We start from the raw sequence: 13,706 nt of genomic DNA on the forward strand, positions 1-13,706 counted from the left end.
TTAACGTCACAGCACTCCTTGCTCAATAAAAGTCATATTGGAAAAAAAGACTTGTATTCTTGTGTCACTGATTAGATATACATTTCAACAATTCAATGCTTATTAGCATCCTGTGTGGAATGCTAGCATTGGCGGAGCCAACAGGAATGCGTACAATGCTGGCACTGAATACTATTGTTTGCCAGCATGCTAGGTGGTAGGGGCTTGAAGCAGACAGAGCAATTGGGCATATTTATTTTTCGTGGTACATGAGTGTAGGGTAACTGGTTCCTAAATCCTTACAGCCCACATTCTTGCAGGCGTTAAGAGTTGTTAAATGCCCATCTGTTCTACATGTGCCTCTGTCTTCAGCTCTCCCTAGAACTATTAAGTTGGCAGCTAATTCCTAGCTGCAGAGAGTGTCAGACACTGTTGGTACCCTGATCAAATGGGAATAATGCTTACTAGAACATTGGAATGTGGAGCACTCCATTGCAGACAATGGAGTGCTGCAAGCTTCTATGGGCCGGTAAAGGCCCGCAAAGCAACATTCCAATGTTGTTTAAGCAAAGGCCTTTCGGAGCCCGAGGGGAATGCAATCCCTCTGGTTCCGAGAGGCCTTTGTTTAATTTATTAGAACATTCTGCTTTCTAGTGGCAGAATGTTCTAATAGCCTTATAGCCCTTCGTAGCTGAGCTATACCGGCTAATAAAGTCCCGCTCCCTTGTTAAAGGCACGAGCCAAACGCTGAAGCGGGCCTTTAATAGCTGGTTTAGCCCGCTACGGTGAGCTATAACGACTATAATAAGAAAAATGGAAAGTTGTGTCTTCTAGAGAAGTTAAGGGATGGTAAAGTATAAATAAAATCTTGTCTAGGCAGGGTTTTGAGTGGGTTGAAAAAACTGGGGTTCTTTCAAAGGTGTGTAAACTATGTAGTATGGGGCATGGCTTATAGGATAAAAATGTCTGCTGCCTGACTGGCATTTTGCAGACTCTTTCTGTTATTGCATACAGATATATTATAGAACAATTGGCATGCACTTAAAACAAGCCCAGACTATTCGCTTTATCAATGGCTGTTAGCTGCAGGAGATGAATGACTAACAACAATACCTTTCTGGTTATTATTAGTAAAAGCGCTTAAATTCAGTAATGATGATACTCTGAATTAACTATATGACTCCATTAGAAATGTTAAATAAAACTCTTTGTAAAATACTTTTAATTTATAGTGGGCTTAAAAAATGTCTAGAAGCTGGTAACACTTGGCAGCAGCTGCCCATGCAACAGCTTTATCACTGCAGACCTGTTAAATATAGAGCCTGAGCCAGCGCTCTGCCCGTCACCCTTCCTGCCTGCTACTGATCCGACTTTTAGATCACTAGCAGGTTATCGTATCTTCTGATTAGCTCCTTCGCAGCAGCTGCATAACAAATGAGTCTCTCCAGGGTTACATCAAAGGCTGGCGATGGCTGGTAGTGACACCTTGAGTGAAGACTTTTTTCCCCAATTAGGGTGAGGGCAAAAACGAAGAGCACAATAGGGACCCGGTTCAGCACAGGTTTTTTTTTAGAAATGCCAATGCTTAGTACCAGGGTCAGATTGGTAACGTGGGCACTCGGGCAATGCCCGAGGGGCAGGTGTCCAGTTGCAGCTGTGGGCTGCTTTTTTGGAATCCTGGGGAGCCGATTTGGGCAGAGTCTGTGTCACTCCCTTTCTCTCGCGAACTGGCCCATTAATGTATGCATATTAAGCGGGGGCAGGAGTCCTGAGCAGAAGTGGCCTCACTTGTTTTCAGGTGTGTCTCACCAGTGTAAACTAATCTGTGCATCCCCCCCACCCCCCGTTTTTTAATATAAAATATGGCTTAAGCAGTGTTTTGCGGAAAGGCAATATACAAATGTGGGCCACTTTTTTTAGCATGCCCGGGCCGATTTTAATCCCAATCCAACCCTGCTTAGTACTGCCAGGAGCAGGCCTACTTAAAGTCCTGGGTATAGGCCATTCATCAATCCAGTTTTTTTCGTACTTCCTGTTTAAGTGGGACCGCTCGACCTGCAAAGGGTGAACTGTTCTATCAGGATTACAGGAACTTCCGCTGAGGGAGCTAGACTAGCTGAAAACTCTCTTGCATATAGACCTCAGTATTTGCCTCAAACCTATAATACAGAAAGGCTGCATGTTATTACTTTGGTAGAGGTCTACATGATTAAAATAACTTGCTTTATATAAAAAGGTAATTTTTTAGTTTTTCTGTTTTATATAGCGCAAACGCGGCCCTAAGGCATCCAAATGCTTTACATGAGCACCTGTTGCACTACAGACGGACACATTCATTTTTTGTTAGGCAGGGGGAGAATAGGTGATCTGCCTAGACTCACAGGATGTTGAGAGTCACTGCCCAGACGCGAACCCAGCAAATCGACTGCTCTAGCCGTTAGACCACATCCTCTTGAATACAGACAATGAACAAATTGGGCGAAATCCTTCCAGTTCAATAATTGCACATATAGATAGAATCTAGTAGGTATGTTTAGCAAATCGCTTCAAATGTGTTTTCTATATCCTTCTGTACAGGGCTTTAAGTGGGTCGCGTCTCACCAGGTCTGAGCACCGGCAGTTTTTTAAAGGAGGCTTCGAAACGGGTCTCTATTGGGCTCTGTTTTGTGCCCTGGCACAGGCGGTCCGTTTTTTTCCGAACTGCATTGACAGCAGGCACATCGATGTGAGCTGCTCACACTGCTCACTTCTCACTAGTGTAGAAGTTACGGCATGATGTCATGCCAGGTGAGTGTTGTTGGGGAAGGGAAATCCTTTAAAGAGAGTCATTTTCTATCTGGATTTCCCTTCTCTTTTTGAAACTCAGGAGCAGCGATGTTGTCGTGGTGTCACCAGGGCTTTAAGTGGAAGCTTTTTCAATATTAAATACAACAAGCCAAAGCTGCTGCTTAATTATCTTATGCAACTAACAACCATTAACAAAGCCAATAGGCCTGGCTTGTTATAGGTATGATGTTACTTGTATCATATTTCTGGATGCAATCACAGAAAGAGCAAAATTCAAGTCTGGCGGCACACTATGCTAAGGACGTGTTTTTGAGCCACGCTCCTAAGAACATTGGCCACGCCCCTTTGAAAGACCCCTCCCAGTTTTTCATCCCACTTAAAGCCCTGCTTCTGTAGACAATTGTTATTTTCATTACAACAAAAAAAGAGTCACAAGGAGAACATCCAAAACTACAGCAGAGCTGTCTCAAGGGAGGGGCAGCAGAGATTGCTTGTACCAGGTCACATGCTTTTTTATGGCCCTGCGCTGCCCCCGCAAAATGGATTCAGGTATCACAAGAGCAGGCTCAATCTGCTTTTGTGAAATGAAGAACTGCCCACAAGGCAGTTAGCGACCGCTCCCTCTGAATGGCGCCATATGTGGGAGCTATCTATAAATGTTACCCCGAATAGGGTTTCTGTTATGAAGAAAGTGCTCCTGTCGCTGAACCATCAGAGAGGGCCCATGCATGAAGTTAGTGACCCATGCCCCACAAAACTTGGGACAGGCCTGGTGTGCAGTTAAAATATACTTTGTCATACTAGAATGTGCCCAACATTTTTTTTATTTTTTTAATTTCAACGTGTTTTATGAAATTTTTTATACAATACAAGCACACATTAGCAATTCTGTTACAGGGTTTGCAACAATTCGTCCCCTCGCTTTTAGTCTATATAAACCTACAGTCAAGTTACATGCAGAGGGCGTAGACATGCTTTTACAATGGGCAACAATCATCTTTTATCATTAAAAGATCCGTTATTTCCCTTGGTTGGTGTGAAAATTCAACATGTTCTTCAGTACCCCATCTTCTACTTTCATCAGGGCGGTTGAGTTTTTATAAACGTGGCTTATGTCATGGTCCTTTGTTTTTTTTTTACTGGGAACATTTTAGTAACTTCTTGAAGTTGGCAGGATTTAAATAAAAACACCACTTAGAAGTTTTGCAGTAAATAGGTACCCGATGTTTTTGCTAAAGGAATAACCCCCAGATTCATCAAGAACACATTTTGCTAATCCTTAATAGCGAAAAATACCGAATCGCTATTAAGGAATAGCAAAATGCTATGCATCAAGAAATCACTAAAAAAATAGCGATTTCTAATAATTCCTTAATTGCGACTCGCAAATTGCGAGTCGCAGTTAAGGAATATCTCTCTATTCATTCCTATGGGCCTAGAGGCCCATAGGAATGAATGGGAAGACAATCTCAATTTGCTAATCGCAATTAACGATTCGCAAATTGAGATTGCGATTTCAAGGGTGCATGGGTGTCCAAAGGGACACCCTGTTGCACCCCTGAAATGATGTGTGCAAATATGTTGCGCACATCATGTGTTGTGTGTGCGCAACATGAACGTTTTTGAAAATGACCATGAAGTTGTACTTCATGGTAATTTGCGTGCCCTAATAGCGAATTCGCTATTTTTTTCACCCTCATGCATTGCATTTAAGGAATCTCAATTTGAGATTCCTTAAATGCAAAGAATCGCAATTTAGTGAATTCTTAATTAGCGATTTTTGCATTTGGGATGATGCATCCCAAATGCAAAAATACCGCTCGCAAAGGGCCAGATTCTCAGATTCTGGCCCTTTGCGAGCGGATTTTTGTTTGATGAATCTAGCTGTAAGTCTCTCAAAAAATGCAAAAAATTGCTTTGCCAGAAAAGGCATTCCAAAACTTTGTGATTGAATTATAATTTCTGACACCCCTTGTTGTTCTATCATTCTAGAGTAAGAACTCGTGCTAAGTGAATGCAGCATGGTCCAACAATATTTCTATTGCCTCTTTTCTTGTGTTAATAAATGTTATGAGTGACTAACTGTGCACTATCAAACATACACTAATAGAAGATCTTTGCGGTCCACTAAACACCTATGGACAGTAGGAATTGCCGTTTTATTTGATGCCCTTGGTTTTCTTGAGTGTTTTATGGTGTAAAATTACCCCTTACGTTTTGCCAAATGTTTTATACCACAGAAAGGACATAATAAGTTATTGGGACTTTCTGATGTCCGTTTCCAACACGAAGACAGTGATGTAATCTCTAGTGACACGGGCTTGGTGCAAAGCCTGAAAGAGTCATAAGCACTTTTACTTTCTCTCAAAGAAGGACCACTCTCAGTTTATGGACTAGTTCCCTTTTGACTTCTGTGGACCCCCACTTAATCATTACTGGTACCTCAGAACCCCAAGAAATCATTACTGGAATCAGGAAACTCCCACTGAGTTATTACTGGAAGCCTTGGAACCCAACTAAAGCATTTTTGATGTTTTGAATTGTAAAACAATACACAAAATATACAGAAACAAGCAATCACCAAACAAATGCACAAATGATTAAATATTTTATTCACAAGCAATTTATTTTTTATTTTAATAGGGCAGTTGGAATTTTTCTAAATTTAATTGAGGCCACTCATCATTCATACTATACTCTTTTGTATGCACTTGCACTTCTCTCTGGGATTAATCTGAGGATGTGAACTTGATTTTTAGTCTCCAGTTTCAGATTCCTTCACATTTACAGAACATTTTAGACTTTTCAATTGTATAATTTTGCTTTTGCAGTAATTTACGCTTTATTTATTTACTAACATTATATAATTTTCTAACCACTTTTGCACTCCCCAGCCCACAGATTAAAAAAACAATTGACTGCTCAATTGCAGACTGATACTGTGCAAATTTGGGAAAGTTTGTTTTTTGAAATGTTGCTAAATTTCATGAATATTACATGACATTTCATCAACTTCTACAAAACAAATATTTGCGGTAGTGTGTGTGAAAATTGAATACCTAGACACACCTTGAGTTCACAATTCATGGGAGAAACAGCCAAGAGGACTGACTCGAGGAGAAATAGTCTCCTTTGCGATGTTACTTGGTCCTGCAAGATATTTTATGCTAGAACCCATATCTTGCTGAACAAAATGTTGCAACATTTTATGGCCAAGAAATCATCCAGTGTTATGTAATATGAAATCCACAATTTTTTTGTAATGGAAATTTCTCAAATCCAGGACTGGAGTGAGGGGGATTTCTGAAGGTCATGTAGTTGATGCTGCGTGGTAAAAATGCTGGTGTTAGATGGGTGCAGTGCAGGCAGTAAGATGTATCTTCCAGCAAAAGTGCGATTTTTGAACCAGGACTCTTGAGATAAAACTTCTTTGATAGGTTGGCGAGGTAGAAGGAGCAGAGTAACATAAGAAAATGTCCTTCACCAAAGGAATGGTAAGTGTACTGAATTGCCTTTCAACAAGATGGACAAGGACAATTTATTGGCAATGGAGGTAAAAGACCATTGTGGTGGTGAAGGTGTCCTTTTTCGATTTGTATCCACATTATAAATAGCAATAGATAACATTACTGCCCTTTTAGCTGCACACATTGGAATTTTACAGAAAAGGAACTATATATGGATTTACCACATCAGCCACTCAGTAAAGCGAAATCGTGTGATACATGTTTACCATTGCTACCAGGACAACGTCATGCCTCATTTCAGTGTCATCTTAAGGATTTTTGGAGCCCTTGGCAAGACATACTTTGGGGCCCCCTGTCCAGAGCAACTTAAAATGTATTTATCTACTTTCTAGTAATTCAAGCCTACATAATGCCAAACATGGTTATATTGTATATACATTTTCATGCAGAACAGCTGAAATATGTCTTGCCTGAGGCCCAAAAATCCTTAAAATTACACTGGATAGAGACAGAGTCAGGGGTGAAGGCAGATAGATAGAGGGAGAGCGGTTCTGATAGAGAAGTCAATGAAAGTGTCAGAATCCGAGAAATATAATTTTACTGAGGGTCCCCTCAGAAGGTGGGGGTCTAAAATAATTACCCACTTTTATTTGCTTATATTTATGTACCTCATTACAGTTGCCTCGATTTGTACCTGGTAACTCCACCCCGAGTTAACAATACTAGGGTGTTGGTACCTCCCAATATGCAAAATTACCAGGTGTTATGTGTCGGATCCTGAGCGTTCGTTTATAAGTGAGTATTTACTAAGGGAATCGTTAATTATGATTACAATGTCTCTGGCTAATCTACATTTCATACCCAGGGGCAGATTACAATGAAAGTGACTCAGTGTATCCCACAAGCCATTTGGATGCGCCGCACTGAGTCACTTTCAAAGCACAGGGATGTGACATATTTACAACAATTTGTCGCATCCCTGTGCTTCCCCCTGTGCTGGCGCACAAACTGCAGCCATGCGCTGGCACAGCAAGGATGCCTGCGTCATAGGGAGATTGCTTTTGTGCAGGAAGGTGCCCCTTCCTGCACAAAAACAATCACTACAGGCATTTTCCTCTTTCAATGCGTGACGTAGTATGCAGCACACATTGAAAGAGGAAAAAAGCGAAATTAAAAAATGTCTCTTTGTTGCGCCTCCCGGAGGGGTAGCATTCAGACGCATTTCCAGATTTACGATTCCTCGTAAATCTGGAAATGTGTCTTGTTCCATGGGTGTTGCGTGGGAACACCCACGGCAACACCCATGAAATGCCCCTTTCAGGCAAAGTGCTGCGTTTAAAGGGGCCATATTTACAAGGACAGGAAAAGCCACGCAGGGATGCTTTTCCTGCCCTTGTAACTATGGAGCAGTAAGATACGCCACCAGTACGTCACTTTTAGTGACGTACTGGTGGCGCAGGGGGCTTGAAAATCTGTCCAGAGTACTTAGCAGAGATTTCAGCTGCTTTAAACAGCTAACATCAACAAGTGAAATGCACTGTGTCTGCGGAATTACCATGGACCTTACTATTCTCCTAGTTTGACCGAAAACTCCTGTTACCCACCTCCTCATAATTACAAAGGAACTTGTATTTAAAACTTACACCAGGAAATAAAGCCTTGTGGGAATGTTAACGAGTTTTTCCTCCTGATTTTGTCCTAACACTTAAGGAGAGGAAACGTGTGTTTACCATACTGCAGGAGGCAGGGAAACGTGCAAATTATGGGTTGTTGGTGGTCAAATGTCATTATCAATATAGCTATCTGAATGGTTATGTAATCAAAGATTTCATTTGTGAAGACAGAATTGAAAACCTGTGCCTGAGATATTGAATGGGGACAGGTAAAGTCCCCGAAGTATGCAAGCAAAACAAAATGAAAAAATTGATTTGTAGACATGTCGAGATGTATGTGATTTTACATCAGCCACAGTGGGCTTAATTGAGAAATCCTGTGCTCCAGTCTTCTTCCTCATTCAGCTTGCTTTGAAGTTCAAGTCACACAAACTGTCTGTTTGGTTCACAGAAAAAGATGAAAAACATAATTTCTAGTAAGGCAATTAAATGTAAAAAAAAATGAAATTCTAACTGTACATCAGAGCCTCCTCCTCCTCAGTTCTTGAATTCTGCAAGTAACCAAAGACCTGGCTCTTCACCTAGCCCTAACCCTGGCTTGGCCGAGACAGCTCCTGCTTCAGCACCAGGATGCTCTTCTGGGTAAGTTGTGCACTATACAAATACACATAACATTAACACAGAAATTACTTCATAAACAGCATACTTTGGGGATCCCAGTATACTGCCGTTTATAGACAGCTCTATCCAGTCATACAACCTATCGGGATGCCTCTGGTGTCAAAACTTTCACTGCACAAATCGAGAAAAATGTGGAAATTCATTGATGCCTCACCGAGACAGGTTAGAACAGTGATCATCAAAGTGTTCCTTGACAACAGGATATCTTTTTAGTTAACGAGGTACCTAGTAGACCTCTTCCCAGCTTGCTCTGCCTGATGAATGTCTTGTCAATCGTTCTGAAACCCGAGCTCATATAGAGGAACTTCTGGCTGGACAGGTTTTGGAGCAGTGGAAATACATAAACATAGACCGCAGTAGAGCTGGAGCTTTGAGAAATCTGTGATCATTCTGGGTAACTACAGCAGCAGAACTTGAGCATGAGTGTAGGATATAAACATGGTTTCACTACTATGAGAGCACAGTGGTTAAGTGAGGGACTGAAGTATGGATTGAGCATTGCTTTACAATGACTGTATTACTGCTGGGAGTGACTATTTTAGTAGATTTTGTCTTTTTTTGTGTAATGGGAAAATTGGAATTTGACATAAGTATTGCATGAGGAGGTGCTTCTTGGAGTTGAGTGGGACAATTAAATGGATCATGGACAATGAGGCAGACTCTAAATATGGCAGTGATATCACAATTCTTCAGACTTCGAGCTGGGGGATATAACCTGGCAGCAAAGAAGTCACAAGCCTAAAACAATATATGGATGATGGCACTATGAGAGTCGGCCAGTTGAAGACAACTGGGGTCGTATTTCAGGAAGTGATCCAGGAAGCAATGGGAATTTGCAGACACTCCTCCTGCCCCGGGGCACTTTGGTACTATGGAAGGCGCCGAAGATGCTTATGTGGCACCTTCTATAATACGAGCATTACCTCAATTGCATAGGGTAGTTTGCCTCTGTACCGTATTACAGACACGGGAGTAGAGGCAATGTAGCTGTAAAGTAGCTGTCATGAGGTGCACTAACTGTGCATCATAGAGAGATGGCAGTCAGTAGTCCCGCTGAGGACACCCCAGTGGGGGAAACGGGGTCTAGACAGACACCCAATGCATCCCCTTGCAGGTGGATGCAGTAACACGCTGCACCTGCCTGCAGAGGGGTGTCTTTCCTGCCTCTTTCAAACTGAGGCTGGTCCGCAGCAAGGAAAGACAGATCTGCAGTTTGAAACTGAAGCCCTGTGTGTTTTTTCACTAATGCCCTCTCTCCAGTAAATTCGTGAACTGTCAGATTTTGCACTTGTGCTGAGGACAGTGGGCCTCATTTATGAAAAGTGACGCATCGCTGCGTGAAAACAGCAATGCGCCACTTTTCATTGCGCCCTCCTTGCGACACCAATGATGCGTCATATTTACAGTACGACGCATCATGTCGCAAGGAGTTACAGATACGTCAGTATTTCTGACGTATCTGTAGGCGCAAACGTGACGCATTGCTGGAGTGTGTCACAAAAGTGACGCACTCCAGCAATGCGTCCTTTCACATGGGGAAAGCCCCATGTGAAATGGCCTGCGTCAGTCTTACGCGTGCTGTGAGGCAGGCGTAAGATTTTGATGCATTGGAGTCCTAGAAGTGGCGCAGTGAAATCTCATAGATTTCACTGCGTCACTTCCATGACCCTTTCTTGCGTTAATATGCCCCCCTTGCATACATTATACCTGGCGCAGGTATAATGTGGCGCAGGGGTTTTCAAAGTGACGCATCTACCTAGATGCGTCACTTTGTAAATATGGCGCAACAAGGCGCATTTTTTACACCACTGGTGCGTCACAAAAAGTGACGCAGCGGCGGCGTAAAAGTGACGCACAGCCTCATAAATTTGGCCCAGTGTTTTTAAGTGTACACATGGCCAACATGCGCAACTAGCCAATGGTACACCCCAGCGCAAATAGGAACAGTGTGCCTAATATGTAATATGGATCCTGCTGTTTGTGCAATCACTCAGTAAGCCTTTTGTTCATCATTATGTCCATCTTGTGAACACTCTCTATACTCTGAAATTATATGTGCATGAGGAATAGTGTACAAGAACCATTTTGGAACTGCAGGAGGACTTGAACTTTTTTTAATGATTTGCGAGATGTGATAGGCTCGTAGAATTGCAACGTGGCACTGACATTTCAGAAGTGTGTAGAAATTGCACCTGAGCTGGATTTTCCAGTAAGTAGCATGTATTATAATAGTGTGTGAATTGTGCAGCAGGGTGTGAGGAGGTGAGCTGGGGTCCAAAGCTATCAATGTCCCATGCTTGCTGCACTGCCCGAGACATTTAACTCACTCGAAGTGTTATAAGGTAAAGCAGAGAAGTGCTTCCTAACCTCTGTTCGCTGAAGCATGATGTAGATATTGCAGTGTGGTTTGTGTGTGTTATGCTGAATGGCGTAAGTATTGTAATATGGTGGGACCATGCCATATAAGCAGGGCAGTATAGTGTCGTTACAGTAATGGGTTATCAATGGAATAGGGTGTTATTTTTTGCAGTGGGGAATTAATTTTGAAGTAAGTTGCAAGTGTCCATTTGTAGTGTGTGTGGTTATTGCAACCTGATCATTGCAATACAGCATTGGTATTGCCATATAAGATGCCAGTGCAGCAGAATGTGAACATTTCATTAAAGTGTGATCACTGCTGATGTTTGAGGCTAGGCACTGATCATTCTTATGGGATGAGATGTTTTTAAGAGAGTGTCAGGTTTGAACTGATGTCTGACTACTGCACCATGATACGAACATGCAGGAGACTAATGCAGGCAGCAAATGCGAGTTTTACAGATGAGTATTATATTATGGCACATGCCTTAACGTGGGTGTGGGTAAAATGTAGTTTTTGCCTGGCTGCAAGTTTTATAATGCTGATAATCATCACATACTACTTTTTGTTGTAACAGATTAGTCCCCTACAGGTGAGTTTTTGCTAACAATTCATTCTGCAAAACCTAAGTTTGCAGAAGTTTTTTTCTCAGATTTCCTTGCAACCTTGGTAAGAAATCTTCACAAAGTTCACAGAGGAAAATCTCTGCAACTATGCATAAAACTACATTACAGTAAATGTGTAATAATGCAACATTCAATTGCATGTGAGCTCAGCATCGAGAGTGAATTCTTAAGTAGGGTCTGGGTTCGGCAGAAAGATAAGATCATTTTGTTAAAGTGTGCAGTATGGTTTTAGCATTATGGTAGGCTGTGAGTGTTGCAGTATACGTTGAGTATTGCAGTAGGGTGCCACAGAGTGCGGGCATGATCTTGTGAGTGCTGCGGTATCATGCAAGTTTTTCTGTGGACTATTCAAATTTTAATGAGATGCAATATTTTCAATATGGTGTAAAAATTGCAATTGTGTGTAAATGTTTTAGATGGCAAGTGTTGTGAAATGTGAGCATTGCTTTACGGTCCCAGCGTTACAGTGGGATGTTAGCATTGCAGTCTGGTCTGAGGGTGCATTAACATATACATAGTTGACCACTGCACTCATTGCAGCATTATGTAAGTATTTTTCTTAAGGTTTCAGTCCTGTGGAATGGTGTGATTGCCGCAGTAGAGCGTGAGCACTGCAGTTGGATGCGAGCATTTCAGTAAAGAGCACTGCAGACTGAGACCAACGTTATAAAGTATTAATAAGAGTAACTGACAATTCAGAGCTTTCTGGGCTACAGCATTTTCTCAGGTAAGATCACCTATTTTGTTAGAAACAAAAAGCAAACTTGTCATCATCCTGGCAAATTTTGTAGGGCATGGATAACCTGCCAAGTGGGTCGCATTAAAGGGAGCAAGATTGATGGAGGTCATATCCACTGATAATTGTAAATGGCAATTTACATTTGTGGTAAAGGAAAATCGCGCTAAATCAAGAGGCCAGTCCTCTAGCAGAGATTTCTCTACTACGTTTTCTATATAGTGGTTAAATCCCACTTGCGCATTGTCCATTTAACAGTTTCGTATATCAGGGTATTTTTCATTTATTTATTTTACCAAAGTCTGAATTGGCCTTTAATTTGTATTTGTGCTCAACTCCACAAGAATCCGAAAGTAATCTCATTGTTGGCAAAATAAACAAAACAAATGCTCTTTTTTTCGTGAAATGTGTGATTCATTGATTTCAATTGATTGACAACTGTACGAATTTAAGGTGTTTGTCATGTTGTGCTTTGTTTAGTGTTAAGATCGGAGTTGACAATTGAAAAATTGCAACATTGTTTTGAGTCCAAAATTTATTTTAACATAAATGCATTTCTGTTTCATATTACTGATTTACATTGTCAGTTCTATTCAGTAAGTCAGGGTTTCTCACGAAAAAAGTGCAAACACATTCACAAGCAAATAACATGGGAGGAAGATCTCTGCACTGTACCGGAATTTGTATCTTAATTGCGTAAGGACTTTGGAGCACTGTTTCCAATAGTTCATATTTTCTTTACTCACTCAGTATCTGCATGGTTAAGGGTACTATGAGACAAGTTTGGTTTTGATAAAAGTTCTTAGTTTTAATTCTAAAAGCTGCTGCACCTCAACTATTTTTGAGAAATGATTCAGGCACTCTAAGTCTACTTTAAAGAGGTGTTTATTTCTTAAAACAGCGGAAAAGAAAAAAATTATCTATCAACACTGCATTCCCTCCAGGTCCCTCCAGTCCTTGTGGAGAAGTGTGGCTCACTGGTTAGAAGCGGCAGACCCTGAAGCAGAGGTCGGCCCGGGACCAGGGTTCAAATCCCGACGTGGCAGGGTCTTGGTCAATGTCCGCGGACTCGATAATTCTCGCTTAGGTGCCTACACTAACCATGGGTCCCACACTGCTACTCTGGGCAATAGCTTGCTTAATCTCCACAACAGCCCCAGCAACGCCGGGGATGCCCCGGCTTCACCTTGGGTTGCCCTCTCACAGGGAAAGCCAGGATGGGTTCCCCAGCGGTATACAGCGCCAGGATGCCACGTAACGAGTTAACAGTGCGCTTTACAAGTATACATACATACATTACTTGTCCCATTCCTTAACAAAGTGGAGATGACCATCTCCACGACAGAACAGGACAATGCTGGGATACCTAAACCCACCCCTCCCACTGGTAGTACCTGAGCTGTACCAACTCAGCATTCATCCAGTTCTTTTTTTCTGTCTTCTGACAGAAGCGGACAT

Source organism: Lissotriton helveticus, chromosome 11 (assembly GCF_964261635.1).
Source record: "Lissotriton helveticus chromosome 11, aLisHel1.1, whole genome shotgun sequence".
Taxonomy (NCBI): domain Eukaryota; kingdom Metazoa; phylum Chordata; class Amphibia; order Caudata; family Salamandridae; genus Lissotriton; species Lissotriton helveticus.